At 36.6% G+C, this 18,939-nt stretch overlaps 1 long non-coding RNA gene across 5 annotated transcripts in view; it reads left to right on the top strand.

The window, feature by feature from the left end:
• Positions 1-13,448, top strand: part of LOC309627245 — a 200,907-nt gene extending 187,459 nt beyond the window's left edge. For 4 of the 5 annotated variants that reach the window (XR_014243619.1, XR_014243620.1, XR_014243621.1 and 1 more), the window contains one exon: positions 10,328-13,448. This is a non-coding gene — a long non-coding RNA (uncharacterized lncRNA). The remainder of the gene's footprint in view (positions 1-10,327) is intronic. The other variant, XR_014243622.1, reaches the window with a different exon arrangement.
• Positions 13,449-18,939: the final 5,491 nt, after the last annotated feature.

Raw genomic sequence — 18,939 nt, 5'->3', positions numbered from 1 at the left:
TGAGATAGGATTGTATTGCTATAAACTTCCCTCTTAGAACTGCTTTTGCTACATCCCATAGGTTTTGGGTCGTCATGTTTTCAATGTCATTTGTTTCTAGGTATTTTTTGATTTCACCTTTGATTTCTTGGTTATTACGTAGTGTATTGTTTAGCCTCCATGTGTTTGTATTTTTTGCAGATTTTTTCCTGTAATTGATATCTAGTCCCATAGCGTTGTGGTAAGAAAAGATACTTGATACTATTTCAATTTTCTTAAATTTATCAATGCTTAGTTTGTGACCCAAGGTATGATCTATCCTGGAGAATGTTCCATGAGCACTTGAGAAGAAAGTGTATTCTGTTGTTTTTGGATGGAATGTCCTATAAATATCAATTAAGTCCATTGTGTTTAAAATATCATTTAAAGCTTGGTTTCCTTATTTATTTTCATTTTGTATGATCTGTCCATTGATGAAAGTGGAGTGTTAAAGTCCCCTACTATGATTGTCTTACTGTCAATTTCCCCTTTTATGGCTGTTAGCATTTGCCTTATGTATTGAGGTGCTCCCATGTTGGGTGCATAAATATTTACAATTGTTATATCTTCTTCTTGGATTGATCCCTTGATCATTATGTAATGTCCTTCTTTGTCTCTTGTAATAGTCTTTATTTTAAAGTCTGTTTTGTCTTATATGAGAATTTCTATTCCAGCTTTCTTTTGATTTCCATTTGCATGGAATATCTTTTTCCATCCCTTCACTTTCAGTCTGTATATGTCCCTAAGTCTGAAGTGGGTCTCTTGTAAAGAGCATATTTATGGGTCTTGTTTTTGTGTCCATTCAGCCAGTCTATGTCTTTTGGTTGGAGCATTTAATCCATTTACATTTAAAGTAATTGTCGATATGTATGTTCCTATTACCATTTTCTTAATTGTCTTGGGTTTGTTATTGTAGGTCTTTTCCTTCTCTTGTGTTTCCTGCCTAGAGAAGTTCCCTTAGCATTTGTTGTAAAGCTGGTTTGGTGGTGCTGAATTCTCTTAACTTTTGCTTGTCTGTAAAAGTTTTAATTTCTCCATTGAATCTGAATGAGATCCTTGCTGGGTAGAGAAATTTTGGTTGTAGGTTTTTCCCTTTCATTACTTTAAATATGTCTTCCCACTCTCTTCTCACTTGCAGAGTTCCTGCTGAAAGATCAGCTGTTAACCTTATGGGGATTTCCTTGTATGTTATTTGTTGTTTTTTCCCTTGCTGCTTTTAATATTTTTTCTTTGTATTTAATTTTTGATAGTTTGGTTTATATTTGTCTTGGCATGTTTTTCCTTGGATTTAGCTTATATGGGACTCTCTGGGCTTCCTGGACTTGACTGACTATTTCCTTTCCCATATTAGGGAAGTTGTCAACTATAATCTCTTCAAATATTTTCTCATACCCTTACTTTTTCTCTTCTTCTTCTGGGACCCCTATAATTCGAATGTTGGTGTGTTTAATGTTGTCCCAAAGGTCTCTGAGACTGTCCTCAATTCTTTTCATTCTTTTTTCTTTATTCTGCTCTGCATTAGTTATTTCTACCCTTTTAGCTTCCCTGTCACTTATCCATTCTCTGCCTCAGTTATTCTGCTCTTGATTCCTTCTAGAGAATTTTTAATTTCATTTATTGTGTTGTTCATCATTGTTTGTTTACTGTTTAGTTCTTTTAGGTCCTTGTTAAATGCTTCTTATATTTTCTCCATGCTATTTCCAAGATTTTGGCTCATCTTTACTATCATTTGTTTGATTTTTTTTTCAGGTCGAGTATGTATTTCCTCTTCATTTGTTTAGTCTGCTGGGTTTTTACCTTGCTCCTTCATCTGCTGTGTGCTTCTCTGTCTTCTCATTTTGCTTACCTTACTGTGTTTGGGGACTCCTTTTCGCAGGCTGCAGGTTCATAGTTCTTCTTGTTTTTGGAGTCTGCCCCCAGTGGCTAAGGTTTGTTCAGCGGTTTTTGTAGGCTTCCTGGTGGAGCAGACTACTGCTTGTGTTGTGGTGGATGAGGCTGGATCTTGTCTTTCTGGTGGGCAGGACTGCATCTGGTGGTGTGTTTTGGGGTGTCTGTGACCTTATTATGATTTTAGGCAGCCTCTCTGCTAATGGGTGTGGTTGTGTTCCTGTATTGCTACTTGTTTGGCATAGGGTGTCCAGCACTGTAGTTTGCTGGTTATTGTGTGGAGCTGGGTCTTAGCGTTGAGATGGAGATCTCTGGGAGAGTTTTCGTCATTTGATGTTACATGGAGCCAGGAGATCTCTGGTGGACCAATGTCCTGACCTCGTCTATCCCACCTCAGAGGCACAGACCTGACACCCGTCTGGAGCACCAAGACTCTGTAGCCACACAGCTCAGAAGAAAAGGGAGAAAAAATAATAATAATAAATTAATGAAATAAAGTAAAATAAAGTTATTAAGATAAAAAATAATTATTAGAAATAAAAAAATTCAGAGGTAATTAAAAAAAATAAAAAAAGGAAAGAAAGAAAGAAAGAAGAGAGCAACCAAACCACAAAACAAATCCACCAATGATAACAAGCAGTTAAAACTGTACTAAAACAAAATAAAAAACAAAAACAGACAAACAAACAAACAAATGGACAGACAGAACCCTAGCACAAATGGTAAAAGCAAAGCTATACAGACAAAATCACACAAAGAAGCATACCCATACATAATCACAAAAAGAGAAAAAGGAAAAAAAATATATATCCATATTAAAAAAAATGAGGAAGACAGCAACCAAATCAATAAACAAATCTACCAATGATAATATACTCTAAATACTAAACTAAGATAAACATAAAACCTGAAAAAAATTAGGTGCAGAAAGCAAACCCCAAGTCTACCGTTACTCCCAAAGTCCACTACCTCATTTTTGGGATTATTCATTGTCTATTCAGGTATTCCACAGATGCAGGTACATCAAGTTGATTGTGGAGATTTAATCTGCTGCTCCTGAGGCTGCTGGGAGAAATTTCCCTTTCTCTTCTTTGTTCACACAGCTCCTGGGGTTCAGCTTTTGATTTGGCCCTGCTTCAATGTGCAGGTCGCTTGAAGGCATCTGTTCCCACTCAGACAGGATGTGGTTAAAGTAGCAGCTGATTAGGGGGCTCTGGCTCACTCAGGCTGGGGGGAGGGAGGGGTACAGAATGCGGGGTGAACCTGCAGTGGCAGAGGCCAGCGTGACATTGCAACAGCCTGAGGTGCGCCGTGTGTTCTCCTGGGGAAGTTGTCCTTGGATCACAGGACCTTGGCAGTGGCGGGCTGCACAGGTTCCTAGGAGGGGAGGTGTGGATAGTGTCCTGCGCTTGCAGACAGCCTTCTTTGTGGCTGCAGCAGCAGCCTTAGCATCTCATGCCTGTCTCTGGAGCCCATTTAGGCGGTGCTCTGAATCCCCTCTCCTCGTGCACCCGGAAACAATGATCTCTTGCCTCTTAGGCAGTTCCAGACTTTTCCCCGACTCCCTCCTGGCTAGCTGTGGTGCACTAGCCCCCTTCAGGCTCTGTTCACGCAGCCAACCCCAGTCCTCTCCCTGGGATCTGACCTCCGAAGCCAGAGCCTCAGCTCCCAGCCCCCACCTGTCCTGGCGGGTGAGCAGACAAGCCTCTCAGGCTGGTGAGTGCTGGTCAGCACTGATCCTCTGTGCGGGAATCTCTCCGCTTTGCCCTATACACCCCTGTTGCTGCGCTGTCCTCCGTGGCTCCGAAGCATCCCCCCTGTGACCTCCTCTCTCCACCAGTGAAGGGGCTTCCTACTGTGTGGAAACTTTTCCTCCTCACAGCTCCCTCCCAGAGGTGCGGGTCCCATCCCTATTCTTTTGTCTCTGTTTTTTCTTTTCTCTTTTGCCCTACCCAGGTACGTGGGGAGTTTCTTGACTTTTGGGAAGTCTGAGATCTTCTGCCAGCATTCAGTAGGTGTTCTGTAGGAGTTGTTCCACATGTAGATGTATTTCCAATGTATTTGTGTGGAGGAAGGTGATCTCCACGTCTTACTCCTCTGCCGTTTTGAAGGTCTCGCCCCTGGTAGTTCAATTTTTAGTTTTTTGAGGAACCTCCATGCTGTTCTCCATAGTGGCTATACCAATTTACATTTCCACCTGCAGTGTAAAAAGTTTCCATTTTCTCCACATCCTCGTCAACACTTGTTATTTGTAGACTTTTTGATGATAGTCATTCTGACTGATGTAAGGTGATACCTCGCTGTTTTGATTTTCATTTCTCTACTAATTAGCAATGTTGAGCATATTTTCTTGTGCCTGTTAGCCATCTGTATGTCTTCTGTGGACAACTGTGTACTTATGTCTTCTGCACATTTTTTGATTGGGATGTTTGTTTTTTCGATGTTCAGTGGTATTAACTGATTGTTCAATTTTGATATTAACCCCTTTTTTGTCATATCATTTGCAACTACTTTCTCCTATTCAGTAGGTTGTCTTTTCATTTTGTTGATGGTTTCATTTGCTGTGAAAAAACTTTTAAGTTTAATTAGGTCCCATTCATTTATTTTTGTTTTTATTTCTTTTGCCTTTGGAACAGATCCAAAAAATATATTGTTGCAATTTATGTCAAAGTGTGCTCCACCTATGTTCTCTTCTAGGAGTTTTATGGTTTCAGGTCTTACATTTAGGTCTTTAATCCATTTTGATTTTATTTTTGTATATATTGTGAGGAAATGTTCGAAACTCACTGTTTCACATGTAGCTGTCCTGTTTTCCCAGTACTGCTTATTGAAGAGACTCTCTTTTCTCCATTGTATATTCTCGCTTCCTTTGTCATAGATTAATTGGCCATAGGTACATGAGGTTATTTCTGGGATTTCTATTCTGTTCTATTGATCTATGTGTCTGTTTTTGCACCAGTACCATACTGTTTTGATTACTGTAGCTTTGTAGTATAGAAGGAAGTCAGGGAGGGTGATACCTCCAGCTTTGTTCTTTTTTCCTCAAGATTGCTTTGGCAGTTTGGGTTTTTTGTGTGTGTTGCCATATACATTTTAGGAGTATTTGTTTCAGTTCTCTGAAAAATGGGTATTTTGATAGAGATTGAATTAAATCTGTAGTGTTTTTGGGGTAGTATGGCCTTTTAAACAATATTAGTTCTTCCAATTCAAGAGCACAAGATATCTTTTCAATTTCTTTGAATCAGCTTCAATTTCCTTCATTAATGTTTTATAGTTTTTAGGGTATAAGTCTTTCACCTCCTTGGTTGAGTTTATTCCTGGGTGTTTTATTTTTGATGAGATTTTAAACAGGATTTTTTTTTACTTTCTATTTCTGATTGTTCATTATTAGTGTATAGAAAAGCAACAAATTTCTCTATTAATCTTGAATTCTGCAACTTTGCTGAATTTATTTACTAGTTCTAATAATTTTTGGGTGTAGACTGTAGTGTTTTCTATATAAAGTATCATGTCATCTGCAAATATTAACAGTGTTAGTTCTTCCCTTCCAATTTGGATGCCTTTTATTATTTTTCTTGTCTGATTGCTGTGGCTGGGACTTCCAATTGAATAGAAGTGGTGAGAGTGGGCATCCTTGTCTTATTCCTGAATTTAGGGAAAGGGTTATCAGCTTTTCACTGTTGAGTATGATGTTACCAGTGTGTTTGTCATAAATGGCTTTTATTATGTTGAGATTTGTTCCCTCTGTACTCACATTTTTGAGATTTTTTTATCATGAATGGATGTTGAATTTTGTCAGATGCATTTTCTGCATTTATTGGGATGATCATGTGATTTTTATACTTCCTTTTGTTTATGTGATGTTTCATGTAGATTGATTTGCAAATATTGAACCATTCTTGTGTCCCTGGAATAAATCCAACTTGATCATTATGTATAATCCCCTTTACATATTGTTGGATTTGGTTTGCTAATATCTGGTGGGGACTTTTGCATCAATATTTATCGAAGACATTGGCCTGTAATTTTTCCCTTTTTTGTAATATCTTTTTCTGGTTTTGGCATCAGGATAATGGTGGCCTCATAAAATGCATTAGGAGTGTTCTGCCCTCTTCAATTTTTTGGAATAGTTTGAGAAGGATAGGTAGTAGCTCTTCTTCATAATTTTGTAGAATTCCCATGTGAAGTCATCCAGTCCTAGATTTTTGTTTGCTGGGAGTTTTTTTTTATTATTACAAATTCAGTTTCACTACTAGTGATCAGTCTGTTCAAATTGCCTGTTTCTTCTTGATTCAATCTTGGAAGTTTGCATGTTTCTAGAAATTTGTCCATATCTTCTAGTTTGTCCAATTTGTTGGCATAAAACTTTTCATAGTATTCTCTTATGATATTTTATATCTCTGTGGTATTGGTTGCTATTTCTCCTCTTTCATTTCTTATTGTTTATTTGGGTCCTCTCTTCTTGGTGAGCCTAGCTAAAGGTTAATCAGTTTTGTTTATCTTTTCAAAAAAACCTGCTCTTGGTTTCATTGATCTTTTCTTTTTTTTTTTAATCTCTATTTTATTTATTTCCTCTCTGATATGTATTATTTCCTTACTCTGCTGACTTTGGTTCTGTTTGTTTTTCTTTTTCGTATTCCTTTAGATTTGTAGGTTGTCTTGTCTATTTGAGATTTTTCTTGTTTCTTGGGGAAGACCTGTAACACTGTAAATTTCACTTTTAGAATTTTGTTGCATCCCATAGATTTTGGACTGTTGTGTTTCCATTTTCATTTGTCTCAAGGTATTTTCTGATATCCTCTTTGATTTATTCATTGACTATTTTTTAGTTTTTTAGTAGCATGTTGTTTATTCTCCATGTGTTTGTTCTTTTCCCATTTTCCCTTCTGTAATTGATTTCTAGCTTTATACCATTGTGGTTAGAAAAAATGGTTGATATAATTTCTATCCTCTTAAGTTTACTGAGACTTGTTTTGTGGCTTAGTGTGTGATCTATACTGGAGAATGCTCCATGTGTACTTGAAAAGAATGTGTATTTTACTGTTTGGGGATGTAATATATTGTAGATATATATTAAGTCCAACTGGTCTATTGTGTCACTTAAGACCAATGTTGCCTTATTGATTTTCTATCTGGATGATCTATCCAGTGATATAAGTACAGTGTTAAAGTCCCCTACTATCATTGTATTATTGTCAATTTCTCCCTGTTAGTATTTGCTTTATGTATTTAGGTGATCCTGTATTGGGTGCATATATGTTAACAAGTGTAATATCCTCTTCTTATGTTGATCGCTATAACATTATATAATGGCCTTCTTTGTCTTTTGTTATAGCCTTTGGTTTAAAGTTTACTTTGTCTGATATGAGTATTGCAAAACCTGCCATAAAGGAATATTTACTTTTTTTTCTGGAGAATCATAAAGACAAAAGTTCCACTGTTTCTATTTATCTAAAGATCCCAAGACACTATTTTCATTAAATTTAAGTTTATTCTTATCCTGTTTTATTCAGATTATATTGTTTAGAAATTTCCTTTCCATGACAGATGTATGTCTGTTGTTATCATTATTATTAATGTCTACTTGGATCAGGCCCTGCAGAAGACCTGGTGTACCAAGATAGAAGGGCTCAGACCCTGCCCTCAAACTGTCTATCCACTGCTGTTGAAGACCAACATACACACAGACCATAAAATGATTAGAGATGTGCAGTAAGTCCAGAGGAGAAGAAGAAAATATTACTTATCTCTTTCTAAGAGAGGCATTCACAGAAGTGGTACTAATTAAGTTGGGTCTTAAAGAATAATAAAATGATAATAATCATAATAACATATATTTATGCCAGTCACAGTTATAAGTGCTTTACATATATTAACTTTCCTTTAGTCTTCAAGGCAACTGTATGAAGTAGGTTCTATTATTATCCTCAATTTACAGGTGAGGAAGCTAAGTCACAGGAAGTTTAAGTAACTTGACCAAGTTCATATAGCTAGTAAGCACTGGTGCCTGGGTTCAAACCAAGGCAGTCTGCTCATAACCACTACCTCACATTGGTTAAGTAGTTGTTTCCCTAGGAGACAAATATGGGAAGGCATGACAGTATGGAATGTTCTGTAAATCACAAGCAGTTCAGTATTCTGGATGTAAATTACATAATTGAAGGTGAGAGTTAATTAGGGAGAAGGACATCATCTAACGGAGTTTAGATATTAGTCTATTGACCATGGGGATCATTGAACAAGGTAGAGCCAGAGAGTGCCCTGTATCAGGTTTCCCTCTTAGAAAAACTATTCTGGGCAAAGTATGGAGCGATTGGAAGGAGGCAAAAACTAAAGACAAAAAGAACTCTACAGAGTTTTTTTGACAGATACCAGGTAAAAGTGATGACGTGAACCAGGACATTTGCAATAGGCAGTTAGTTACCAGGCTGGTTTGGAAACATTCTTGCCATTTGTGCTCTCAGATCTGTTCCTTGCCCTGATCATCCTTATTCTCTGTTCTTGTGGTCAAGAATTACATTTCTCAGATTTCCTTCCTTCTGGCTTCCAAGTAGCCATGGGCAATGGGAGACAACAGCTGAGATTTAGAGAAAGGGAAAATCCAGGGTATTTCTTCTTTCTTGACACTGCTGCATCTTCAGCAATAGCTGCATGTCCTCCATGGCTCCAAATCAGCTGGACAACCTCTCCCTACATGACCCCAGTTCCTACTGGACAGCCTCTGCCATGTTATAGTTCTTGCTCAAAGGTCCCACCTTCTGGCTTCTGACAGCACTACCTCTTCTCTTTGTCCTTTTATCTCTAAGGCTGATAACAGCTTGTGGCTGTTACTAATTGCTGAGTTGTCTCACCACCCCCTTGTTGGTTACTTTCTATCACCTGTGTAGTGAATGTCTTACATTAAATTCTCCACTGGAAACACCTAGAGTGATTTCTGTCTTCCTAACTGAACCCAGATTGATGCATATATCAAGAAGTCCAACCACTAACACCAACACCTCCCCAGGCTTAATATACAAATAAAGTTAAGAAAGAAGATAGAAACTGCTTGGGAGGAAAGGGTGACGAGACACCATACTGCAGCCTTAATAGCTCATATGTTGAGGGACAATTTTGTAATAGGATTCTAATTTTTTTCTCAGTTTTACTGAGATATAATTGACATGTAACACTGTATTAGTTTTAGAGGTACAACCTAATGATTTGATAGATGTCTATATTACAAAATAATAACCACAATAAATTTAGCTAACATCCATCACCTCACATAGTTACAAAAAATATTTTTTCTTGTGATGAAAAGAATTATTTAAAAAAAATATTTTGACCTTTGTTTAGGTAATTTAGGTAATCTGAAATTAGACCTTATATGTCTTTTAAAGAAACAAAAAGGTGTTAAAATTACCTAAAGAACTGAAGTACAAGTTGCAGTCAAGAGAATAAACTCTATTTGAACTCTTGTCACTTTCTTAGCTCTTTTACAGATCTTTGAAGTTTTCATTAGTTATTTATCTGTCACTTGTGTTTTATTCTGAATGTCCTCAGGGATGATGTTCTTGTGTATTTCAAGAGAACTGTGAAAAGGCCCATTTACATATTATTGTCACTTAATATTGACAATATTATTGTCATGATGATCATTATTCTGAAAAATATTGATTAGGAACACACTATTTGATATTGTACCATTTGTTATCTTCAGTATGTGAATGCTTCAAAAGGCTTATTTTTTTTAGTTTTTCAAACTTATTATCATAATGCCTATTATGTATAATAGAGCATAATATAATATAATTTTGTTATTATATTGTCATAACTCCTAATATAGTATAATGCATTAAATTATAAAATTCAGCAGATAAAAATGATTATAGAAACTGAGAGTTTTGTCACACGTTGGCATCATACTTTCTGAGTTCTGATATATTTCTTGTATTTTTAGTAACATTTTTGACTTCAATTAATGAACCTATTTATATAACATGTATTTTTATTAACAAGAGGGAAACTCAAGGCTATGTTTTTCCAAGTTTAAGTCGTATCTTTCCTATAACTAGCATCTTACTATTATACAGAAGCTTGGAAATTAAAAAAAAAAATTAAATTCAACTCAGATGTTCCAATATGGCTTGGAACACGAATCTTGGAGAGAAACCACTTTTTAATGTGACTAGAGTCGCAGTAGTAAAGCAACTAATTGAAATTCTAGCTCTAGGGAAAGCCATTAAGGTTAACATACTTCTGGAGGGGAAAAAAAATTCTTGAGGCAAAGGAATGCTTCCTTGAAAATCTCATACAGTATTTTTAAAAGAATCTTGATGTTAGCACTCTTTACCTGGTGGTCTTTAATATTTATCTCCTGATTTTTTTTTTTTTTTGGAGTGTGATTCCCTTTTACATTTCCTTGTTTTGTTTTCCTTAGAAATGTTGCATCAGTATGTACTTTTAGACTAGACAAACGTACACATTCTTCCTAAAAAAAGCACTGCTGAGAAGATGGAGCCCACAGAGTGTACAAAACAAAAGTGTATACAGGCAAGAACTTCCATAGTTTGCTTTTTGTCACATGATTTACTTTTCTTGATTAAAGATCCTTTGCTCATGAGACTTTCTTAAGTTACTCATATTTTTGTATATTTCCTCTGAATAGATTTTCCCACCTCCCAATAATTTTATTTTTTGTGAATTTCTTTGCAACTTTACCACTATTTTACATTTTCACTTTCAACATACTCTAAGTTAACATAGCCAACAGACCTCCAAACTGCCAATCTTCTGAATTCTCAGAGTCCTAAATGTGTTATTGGTTACCTTAGGCAGCAGAATTTGTAATCAGATGCTTTTTCAGTTAATCCAACTAATTCGAAGAATCAGTTTTCTCCATCATCCCATCTTCAAGCAAAACCCCCAATTTTGTATTTTAAAATTAAGAAAAAATAGCATTTGGATTAAATATAAAGACAACCAAAGTCACAGTAAAATTTTGTGTGCTCTTTCATCAGTCTTAGGCGTTTTTTCAACGTCTCGTTTCGTGCTTTAAATTGAACCTAAGGAAGTTGTAGCAGGTTCTTCCTTTCAGCATTGCTCTCTGCACTCCCTCTAGTGATCCCACCATGTATAAACATTATTTCTGTGTGTGGGAGAGAATTTCCCCAGAGGCCCACAAAACACTTAATGAAGTGCTAAGCACAAACATTTCATTACAACATATTGTGTATTTTTGCCTTTAATAACTACATTCTTCATCCGAGAAGTCTCCATAGCTTTCAAAAATGAATTACAGAGGTATTATTTTTCCCAGAATATAGTTTTTCCATGACAGAAACAGCACTTTCCTAAACTATTGTATTTATTAGCAACCTGTTGCCCTTCGACACCAGAGCCGTTTTCACCCACCCCAATTGAGTATGGATCATTTAAACTTCCTTTTAAAATTATTAAAGTAGTTTTATGTTATTGGATTCTTCTTTTCTTCACTGTACACAACCACCACCTAAAATGATGCACGGAGAGGGAAGGTGTGAATTCGTGTAACTTTATGTTTAGTGGAAAAGAACGTTCTCCACTGCCAAAGAGCAAGCATTTAATTGAGGAGTGAGGGGGTAGTGGGGGGTCTTTCCTATGACGGAGCACAAAGGAGGCAAGTAAGCTCTGAATTCCTGCATTTTTCTCCTCAGCACTTTGGTCCCTCCAGAGAAACCCTCTATCTTCTGCCTTCAGTCCCTTCTTTCACAAGGCAGCCTTCCATTGGCTCTTTTAAACACATCAAGCGATTAGGAAGCAACTTGCCCTATTGACTATGGTCTTGTGCTTGTTAACAGAAGCTGATCATTCTCCAACTCCATAACTCAAATGGACATTTAAAAACTATCTTAAGGGGCTTCCCTGGTGGCGCAGTGGTTGAGAATCTGCCTGCCAATGCAGGGGACACAGGTTCGAGCCCTGGTTTGGGAAGATCCCACATGCCGCGGAGCAACTAAGGCCGTGCGCCACAACTACTGAGACTGCGCGTCTGGAGCCTGTGCTCCGCAACAAGAGAGGCCGTGATAGTGAGAGGCCCGCGCACCGCGATGAAGAGTGGCCCCCCGCTCGCCGCAACTAGAGAAACCCCTTGCACAGAAACGAAGACCCAAAACAGCCAAAAATAAAATAACTAAATAAATAAATTTAAAAAAAAAACTATCTTAAATGTTCACAGTGTGTGTGTGTACCTGTGTATTGTATCCTAAAACCACCTTTTTCACAAAATTAAAACAAACCCAAACAACAATAAAAACAGACCACACAAGAACCTGTGGCGTGTAAGGAGAAAGCCGGCCCTTTTCAGTAGGTGTATATTCTTAATTTCAAATGATGTAGGGTTCCTCAGATGAGGTGGGTTATGTAATGGTATTTTATATTATTGCTTTCTATTTCCTTTGGAATCATAGCTGCATATCATAGCTTCCCTGAATATCGGTTTCTACTAATAGCCTGTTCAGAGTTATGGGAAAACTAAAAGGAAAATTTTGAAAGTGATACAGAGTTTTACGTGGTTAGGAACATGTTTGTGCAAGCAGATATAAAGCTAGGTTCCTTTCTTCCAGAATCTTTTTTTACTACAGTGAATTACCATGGAGCTTAGAAAAACAGCTATCTTACCTCTACCTTCTCTAACAAAGCAATATTTCACTAAGCAAAAATATACTTTTATGGTTTCTTGAAATATTTCATTTGTGTTTTTTATATAAATTTATTTATTTATTTATTTATTTATTTATTTATTTATTTATTTATTTATTTATTTATTTATGGCTGCATTGGGTCTTTGTTGCTGCACGTTGGCTTTCTCTAGTTGTGGTGAGCAGGGGCTACTCTTTGTTGCTGTGCGCATGCTTCTCATTGCGGTGGCTTCTCTTGTTGTGGAGCACGGGCTCTAGGCATGTGGGCTTCAGTAGTTGTGGGACACGGACTCAGTAGTTGTGGCATGCGGGCTCAGTAGTTGTGACGCACGGGCTTAGTTGCTCTGCGACATTTGGGATCTTCCTGGACCAAGGCTTGAACCCGTGTCCCTTGCATTGGCAGGCAGATTCTTAAGCACTGCACCACGAGGGTAGCCCCTCATTTGTGTTTATTAAAATGGGAGAGTTTTATCCACCTTTATTTCCATTAAATGTGACCCTAGAAGCTGTTTTTGAATCTCTTAATAATCCTGGTATTTGAGTGATGGGCTGCCATTAATTCATTAGGGAAGGCAGAAGGGACTAAAGCTTGTTGGTAGCCGTGAACTTAGGGATGGCAACACTCAATGGCCAATATTATGAATAGGATGTGAAATACTTTGCCTTTGGTCCATGATAGCCTTCGTGGTTTTATCAGTGAAGTGAGTTATCTAAATGTTATTTAATATTGTTGATTTTTAATTCACTATTTAATTGTTAATAGTTTATGTCTAAATTATCATTAATACAAAACACCCGTTTTTTTACTTTCTTGGATTTTTTTCTTGGATTTTTCTTAGAAGGTAACATTTTAAGAATGTTATCAAAATCCATTCCTTACTTGTGTATATATTACATATATCATCAGTTGTTTAAGGTTTCATTCTTGGCCTATAAACTTTCTGAAAAAAAAAACACATCTTTTTTTTATTTTGGGAGGCAAAATGAACAAATTGCTATTTTCCTTGCAGCCAGAACATCCAAGCAATTTTTCATCAGTGGTAAAAGAAAAAGGAGGCAGTTGATGTCGAGGACCCTCTTTCTCTCCCACTTGCTTCTTTCTTCACAGCTTTTGGTAAACAAGGTAACTTATTTTAAAGGGTGGTAGTTTGATGATTTAAATAGAACTAGAACTCTTAAATGAAACATCGAGGTTTTTACTGACTCCGGGTCCCTTTTCTTAACTCTCCTTTGCCCCTGTTTTCTATACCATACCTGTAATATACATTCACTCAGACATTCATTCATTCAATACACAGTCACTGAGCAACTGCCTATGGGCAAATGGGAAACACAAAGCTGAACAAACATGAGTTATGTCCTCAGTACGCCTACTAGACCTGGTAGATCTTGTAGGTTGGATTAATCTTCCCTGTCCCAGTTCTGTCATGCCTTTCTGTATTATAGAAGATGGACACCTAGGAATAACATTTCTCAGATTCCCTTGTAGCTAGAATTCCATGCAGGCACTAGGTTTCACTAAATAAATGCTTTGAAAATGGAAGTAAAGTAACATGAGCTTGGGGTCACGTGTGGGGAGATTGAAGGTTGTGGTGGAAGTATTTGGTTTTCCCAAGGCATCAATTTTAGACTCTATGTTTTGTCCTTGGTAGTTACCATGAATTGAGAGGAGGCAGTAGAAATGGAATTTCTATGCAAACAGTCCCTTTGGCTGCATTGCTCCTGGATGTAAATGACTTATGCTTGATTCCCTGGCCTTCCCAGTAATTCTATAAACTATATGTTTATAGTAATTCTATAAACTAATATATATGTATATATTACATATATAATTCTATATGTAATAATCTGTAATAAATGCCATTCTGTGTAAGCTAGCTGGAGTGGATTCTGTTGTCTGCATCGAAGTACTCTGACCTTTACACTATGCAAGTGGCAGATGTTGTGGGCACAGATTATTTTAATATCAAGTAAATAATAACTAGTGCTATGGAAAGGGGAATATAAATTTGTAAGAAAGATGGGAGAAAGAGTTATTATTTCTTGCTTGGGTGTTCTGAGAGAAAGAGCTATTGATTCTTGAGAAAGGCTTTGAAAACTTCTGGAATGGGGGAAATGGCACACCAGATGAAGGAAGAGCATAGAATAAGATATAAAAATAGGAGTAAAGCTGGAACATAGAAACATAATAAGCAATAATGAAACAATGAGATATAGTGTTAGAAAGATAAAAAGAAAATAATGAGACACTACATTTTTGTGTAGGATGGAAAAGAATCATCGATGGATTTGTTCATTTAACAAGTGTTTCTTGAGACCCTATCTTGTGCCATGCATTGTGCCAGACAGAACTCTGCCTAATTATGATTAATTTCATAGCAAACTAAAGAATAAATTTTAGTGATAAGGGCACTGAAGACGGGGAGCCAGGAGACTTTTACCATAGTCTAATGACAGAGAATTGGCAGTGGCAATGGAGTTTACTATTGTTTTCATTGTTAACTTCTTTACTTGTCCATTTTTATTGCACGGCATGATTTTTGACTTTGCTATAATAGTTTAAAAATGCCGATGTATGTATTGCCACACACATGATGAGTTGTGGCTTGCTTATAACTTCATGTATGCCTGCTTTATCACCTCCCATGAGATTGCAAGTTCCCAATGAGTAAATGACTCATATTTTAGGCAAACAATAGACACAATAAAAGTCTTGATAAAAATCCCCAAGTCTACATAAGATTTTCAGAAACTATCTGAGAACTCTATGACCCCATGAAACCACATACAAGCCAGATATTAGCATGGGTCATCCAGGCTTTTGTGATTTAAGAAAAATTGGTTCAAACCTCCATCTCACCTGCAGTGGAAGACCTGGCCTCCCTGAGAACCTCTGAGTGTCCTCATGGGATGGGCTTGGGGTGGGTGAGGAAGGTTGGGATTATCCAGGTCTCCTCTGGTCCCAAGTCCTGGATCATCTAACTGTCCCAGTTTTTCCATTCTGTCCCATAGTGAACAACACCTGGACTCGTTCACTGACCAAAATACCAATACCAGCCTTGATGTAAATTTTCTGATGGATTCGAGTCACAGAGATGGTTTATATTAAAGTAGGCAAGTGTTTTTCAGTTGATTATTAATAAGTCCTGTTTCTAATAGTCTTTTTAAGCACCTGACCCCTGTCAATCTTTCTGCAGTCATTTCTCTGTCAGATCCAGCTTCTTAACATGCTGCTCTCTTTTTTGGTTCTGTTTTGTTCTCCTTTTCCTCCATTTTACTCCCATCTCCAATCCTCATTAACTGTGTGAATGAAACAATCCAATTATTTGTTGGTTTACTACTCTCTCCTCCAGGCCATCCTCTTGGATTAAGTTAAGACCCAACTTCCTCACGCAAGGCTGCCATCCATCATGGAATTTTCCTAAACAATCAGGGAAACTCTTGTGTTAACTGATAAAATATATGCATTCTGCTATGCAAATAGTAACAAAGACAGTGTATTTCAGGGGATTCTTCTGTTAGAGGAGGACTTGTATTCCTGTCAGGAAAAAGGAAGTAAAATTGGGAGAATAAATTGATGCCAATTTATGAAAAATCATGTAGACAGAATTAAAATGTCAATTGTTAAATTTTGATAAATTCTTGAATTCCATTCCCTATGGAAAAAAAAGGAGTAAGGTATTATTACAATTTTCTTTCTCTCTTTTTAAAAATTCGTCTAAAACTGTAAGAAGTGAACCTAATTTACTAGTCAATTCCACTATGGCAACACTGAAATACCATAGGGTTGTTGTGCTCAATAAAATGTAAATTTGTTTCAATGCCTTAGAAGTTTAAATTCCAAATATTTTGCTACAGATAACCAAACTTCGGAAAATTCTAAAATCTTTCCAAAACATAAGATTTTAATGTATTAGATGGTTTAAAATAAACAAAAGCCTTATTCCTTTGCCCATCTGTGAGCCAGAAATATATTGGCTTCTAGAAAATCACAAATCAATTAACAAAGGCTTCAGAGGCTTCTAAAGCAGGGAAAGCATTCAATTAAGCCAGAAAAGCTCTGTCTGATGAGTCTTCTGTGGCTCGTTCACACTGATACTCCATAAAACCTGAAAAAAGAACATCAGACAGTGCCAAACGAGGAATTTTTCTCCAACCTACTCATTGGCTTCCAAATATGCTGCTTTGCCTCATGAACAAACAACTCTCAGGCATCTTTCTTATTTTGGGTTAATTCAGGCTGTCAGTGGTTGATGTCATGTGACCTATTTCAATTCACTTCTCTGCGCATATGCGATACTTTCAGCTCAGAATTCTCGCTACTTTGGATAACTTACAGTCATTCATTTTTGAACAAAAGATATGAGTGCCTAGGGAGGGAAATGGTCTCAATCTCCATTGAGACCATGGTGTGAAAGCAATATGTATTGAACTAGGGAAAGGCATTTCTCTAAGGCCATATTAAAAATAGAGTTTGTTGTATACTTTTTCTGAATATGGAAATGATACATTTTCATTTTGGAAAATATTGAAAAAGAAATAAGTAATCATCATACCCAGAAATGATCATTGTTATTATTTTTCTTTTTTTACTCTAGTCTTACAAATACATTTAAATGTGTATAAATGTGTGTATTCTATCATACATAAAAGAAATCATACTATTTTGTAAACCTTTTTTTATATAATACATTGTGAGATCTTTCTATGTCATTGGATATTCTCCTAGATTATTATTTTCACTGGCTACATAATATACACATATACCATCATTTATTTCAATCAATCCCATACTGTTGCATATTTTGCTTGCTTCTAACTGTTTAGTATTTCAAATCGTGCTTCAAAAACTGCATATGCTTGCAAGTATGTATGAAATTGCACCTACTTCATTATAAAAAAGATCCTGAGAAGCACAATTTCTTCATTGAGAAATGGTAAGTTTTTTAACTGTTTTCGATAAATAATGCTAAATCATTCTAAAGAAATGCTATGCTGCCAGTGGTGTAGGAGAGTGGCCAGTTTTTACGTGGTCATTTTGATTGACATTGTTTACCTTAACCTTGTTTATTTCAATATTTATCATTTTTATGCTTTTTCTAGAAATTGCATTATATTAGCTTTCTGTTACTGGTATAACAAATTACCACAAATTTAGTGGCTTTAAAAAAAAAAACCCCACAAATTTACCATCCTATAAGTATCATCTTATAGTTCAAGGCCAGCAGTTTGAAATGATCTCGTGGGGCTAAAATGCAGGTATCAGTAGAATTCTAGGGGAGAATCAGTTTTCCTGCCTTTCCCAGCTTCCAGAGCCTGCCTGCATTCCTTGGCTCGTGGCCCCCACTCCATCTTTAAAGCCAGCAAGGGCTGATTGAGTCTTTCTAATAACACTATCTCTATGGTTCTGATTCTTCTGCCTCTCCATCCCCTTTTTATGAACCCTTGTGTTTACATTGGCTCACCTGGATAATCCCGAATAATTTCTCTAGCTGATTAGCAACCTAAGTTCCATTTACAACCTTAATTTCCTCTTGCCTTGTAACACAACTCATTCACAGGCTCTGGGGTTAGGACATGGAAATCTTGGGGTGGATGGGTATTCTGCCTACAACCTGTTTCATCTCTTACAAGGGAAAATACAGCATAGCAAAGAATTTTTGATGAATTGGTACATGCAATTTGAATTCTACATTCACATTACCTATGTGCAGATATATATAGGTATGTATATGTGTGTCATTTTATGTATACAGATGATTCCCAACTTAGATGGTTCAACTTACAGTTTTTTGACTTCATGATGGTGTGAAAGCCATATGTATTTAGTAGAATCTGTACTTCACATTTTGAATTTTGATCTTTTCCCCAGCTAGTGATATACAGTAGGATACTCTCATGATGTTGGACTGTGACAGCCACAGCTCCCAGTCAACTGTGAAATCACAGGGATAAACAACCCATACACTGTTTGTGACTGTGTAAAAGTGACTGTTTGTCACTTTTGGTACAGTGATCAATAAATTACATGAGATGTTCAACACTTTATTATAAAATAGATTTTGTGTTAGATGATTTTGCCCAATTGTAAGCTCATGTAAGTGTTCTGAGCACTTTAATGTAGGTGAGGCTAAACTATGATATTCAGTAAGTTAGGAATGTTAAATGTATTTTTGACTTACAATATTTTCAACTTACGATGGGTTGATCAGAATGTAACTTCATCCTAAGTCGAGGAAGTTCTGTATTGTACTTCTATATGTATGGCTCTAGAAAAAAAATCCTTAAGCTTCCTTCTGGATAATTTCTCCATTAAAAATGGGACTCTGATACGAGCTCTGTCAGCTTCACTTGGATACCTATGTATTTTGAT

The sequence above is a fragment of the Balaenoptera borealis genome (genome assembly GCF_965194805.1).
Source record: "Balaenoptera borealis genome assembly, chromosome: 4".
NCBI classification, from domain to species: Eukaryota; Metazoa; Chordata; class Mammalia; order Artiodactyla; family Balaenopteridae; genus Balaenoptera; species Balaenoptera borealis.
Note: the sequence above shows the minus strand (reverse complement) of the source record. Positions and strands in the feature narration are given on the sequence as shown.